Raw genomic sequence first — 4,028 nt, forward strand, 5'->3', positions numbered from 1 at the left:
AGCTAAGCGGTGGGGGTTTATGCCTTTAATCCCAGCACTCAGGCAGATCTCTGAGACCAGGAGAAGGGGAAGCAGCAGCAGCACCAGCTGTTGCTGAGATGTGAGCTACCTGAGCAAAGCTGAGTTCAGACCTAGAATTCATTAAAACAAGCAAACAAGAACAAAACATCAAGAAAAAACTAGTGCCATAGGCATGTGTCTGTGACCAGCACTGGGGAGAGGATCAGAGACGGATGGATCTCTGAGGCTTACTGGTCAGCAAGTCTAGCCAAAAATGGTAAGCTCAGTCAGAGACCTTATCTCAAAAAGCAAGGTAGTGAATGGGCCTGGAGAGATGCTTCCCAGTCAAAAGTAATGCCTGCTCATGCATAGAACCAGTTCCCAGCACTATCGTGGTGGCTCACAACTTTGCCAATGACTCAAGTTCCAGAGGGCCCAACACCCTCTTCTGGCCTCCTAGCTAGCACACAAGACACACACATGGTGCACAGAAACACTTTCAGGCAAAACACCCATATACAAAAAAAGTTTTAAATAATGAAGTAGAGATCAAGAGAAGACACTCAACATCAAACTGTGGACTCCACATTTCACGTACTAGTTAAGTACACCTGCACACACATGCACAACCACCCCAAACTAAAAGTAGAAAACTACTATAGAGAGGGCCTAGGATCTGGCAATGCCATCTACCCCGAGAGTGACCTAGCCACCTCTGCAAAGCCCTGAGCCCAGTGGCAGGTGCAGGGGCCACAGGGAGTTTTCACAGAACACCTCAGCACTGCCTGTTCTGCTTGAGACTCATGCACTGCACAACCACTCCTTGGAAGGAAGCCTAGAACAAGAGACAGCTGGAGGGAAGGCCAGGCCACGTACTGAGATGGAAAAACACTGGGTGCGTGGTTCTCTCCTATCTCTTTGCAACCCTAGCCAACACTCTCCGGGCTCTCAACTGCAAGCCTCAGAACCACAAAGCCTGTGGTGCAGACTGAACAGCAAATGGGAAGGTTGTTCTCTAAAAACTTATTTTATGAGTCTTTTGTCTGTGTCCTAAGGTTTCTGTTGCTTTGATAAAACACTATGACCACAAACAAACTGGTGAGGAAAAGGCTAATTTAGCTTACCCGTCCCGATCATAGTCCATCAGAAGGCAGGTACCTGGAGGCAGGAACTGGAGCAGAGGCCATAAAGGAGTACAGCTTACTGGCTTGGTCCCCATGACTTGCTCTTTCTTTTACAATCTAGGATATATATACACACACACACACACACACACACACACACACACACACACACACATATATGGACAATCTGACATGGTCATTTTCTCAATTAAGATTCCATCTTCCCAGATATGTCTAGGTTTGTGTCAAGTTGACCAAAAACAATAGGCCCAATGAAGCCAGAAGACAGCACTGGATTCCCTGAAACTATGGGTTTTTGATTCTAATGGCATTTAACATGTAACTAGAGACAAATGCTAAGTGTAACATTAGCACATGCATACCCAGGTAAGGTCTCTGGACCATTTTGGTCTACGCTAACACTAGTACTTCACATTTAATCTGATTTATATCTATCTGGCCAGAAATGCTTCAGCAACTACAGTAAGGGAAAAAAAAAAAAAGGTTGGGTGGGAGGTAAGTAAGATAGTATCCAAAAGTTCAAAAGAGGCAGTGTGGGAAGGTGGATCCAATCTGGAAGTCAGTGTACCAGCTAAATGGCTGCCCTCCTTGGACATGCTGCCCACACTCACCTAATTGAGGAAATGCAAGAAGCAACCAGAAGATACAATCAGGCAGTAAAGCCAGTGGGCCTGGCAGACAGTGCCTAAGATAAGAGCCCTGAACAGCCCCAACAGGGAAGGCACATCACCGGAGGCAGAGAAGACAGGGCTGTTCCAGAGGAAGGCTGTTAAGGGCTGCAGAGAAGAGGTAGCCCAGAAAATAACAGGCTGCAAAGAGCTGTCTGAGCACTGTTGTGGCCAAGGCTCCCTACTGCTAGGGAATCTGAGAGCTGAGGACAGGACATCAGTGTAAAGCCACGCAGCCTGACAATGTAGGCAGCTACTACAGAATTATCGTGAGCAATTCAGGGGCCATCTGCAAGGTCCAGGAACCATGCATGGCCTGCTCCGCCCAGCCTCAGCCTTGGAAAAAGATGGCCATACTATCCCAGGGGCCATAGACACCACCTATACAAGTAAGATGGATTTGACTCACAGTGTAAACGAAGGTGGTGGGAGGCTTACAGCACTGGTTCCACAAGGGTTCTTCAATAAATGGTGCTGGCTGAACTTGAAGGAAAGGGAAAACTGAGAGAGCTGGGAGTGAAATGAGGCATTAGAGGGAAGAATGAATTAGGACGAGAAGGAAGGAATGCGCACGGCCACCACAGCAAGCTGTGAACTAAGAGGCCAATTCTGTGAGTGTGAGTAAGGAAAGCAACGTCAGCCTGTGGTCTGCACCCAGTCATGCACACGCGCACACACACACACACACACACATACACGTAAACATATACACAAACACATACACACATGCATATAAACACACACACATTCACATACACACTCACACAAACACAAACACACACATGCATATAAACACACACACATGTAAACATATATACAAACACACACATGCATATAAACACACACATATTCACATACACACTCACACACACATGTAAACATATACAAACACACACACGCATGCATATAAACACACACACGCAAACATATACACAAACACACACACATGCATATACACACACACACATTCACATACACACTCACACAAACACACACACACACACACACATGCATATAAACACACGCATGCATATACACACATGAACCTAGGAGCCGCAGTCACTAAATGTACAAATGAGCATATATATACCCACAAAAACCCAAAGATTAAAAAGAAAGTTTTTTTTTAAAGAAAAGTCCTAGGCTGGAGAGATGCCTCAGCAGTTAAGAGCACTGACTGCTCTTCCAGAGGTCCTGAGTTCAAATCCCAGCAACCACATGGTGGCTCACAACCACCTGTAAAGGGATCTGATGCCCTCTACTGGTGTGTCTGAAGACAGTTACTGTGTACTTATATATAATAAATAAGTAAATAAATCTTAAAAAAAAAAAAAAGTCCTGGGAAAAGATAAAGTAGTCACCAGTATCAAATACAAGAAAAAGATTTTAAAAACCGGTCAGGCCATGATGGTGCACAGCTTTCATCCCAGAACTTGGGAGGCAGAGCAGCAAGATCTCTGAGTTCAAGCCTATCCTGGTCTACAGAGTGAGTTCCAGGACAGCCAGAGCTACACAGAGAAACCCTGTCTCAGGTGGGAAAAAAAAAAGACAGAAGGGGTGGGGCTCTCAAACTCAGTGAGCCACTCAAGCTGTTATGTGGTGGTAAGAGGATGTGGTGCCCTCTGTGGTAAAAGGAGATGAGTGCCACTGACGATGTCACTGATGACTAAGCAGAATGACAGGCACAGAGCAAGCCAGTCCTGGCAAGCACGGTTACCCAGCTCAATCGCTGATGGGAAAGTTGCGGGTAGAGCCAGGAGGGCAACAGGAAAGAAAAACAGGATGTTAGTCAGAAAAACTAGTCAGTACAAGTGAGGCTTTTGCAGCTAGGTGTGGTGGCTCATGTGTGTCACCCCAGCACTCAGGAGGCAGAGGCAGAGGCAGAAGGGTCAAGTCAATTCCACACCGCCCAGGGTTACCAGGAGAGCACCCATTTGTTAAGCACAGAGGCCCTGGGTACCAGCTGCAGCACCAGGAAAATGACTCTCCACACTCTGGTACTTGGACCTAGCTGTCAGGAGGGATTTTCTTTCTTGTCCTAAGTTCTGATTTAAGGAATATGTAACTACTATTGTTGTACTCTGGAACAGGACACACTTAACGGGAAAAATGTTTCCCATCCAATAATTCCTTAGCTTAGTGTGTAAAAGCCTCCTACTATTTTTCCCCCAAATTAATTTTTAATCCATTTTCTTTTTTTTTTTTTTTTTTTTTT

This window comes from Mastomys coucha, unplaced genomic scaffold (genome assembly GCF_008632895.1).
Source record: "Mastomys coucha isolate ucsf_1 unplaced genomic scaffold, UCSF_Mcou_1 pScaffold20, whole genome shotgun sequence".
NCBI classification, from domain to species: Eukaryota; Metazoa; Chordata; class Mammalia; order Rodentia; family Muridae; genus Mastomys; species Mastomys coucha.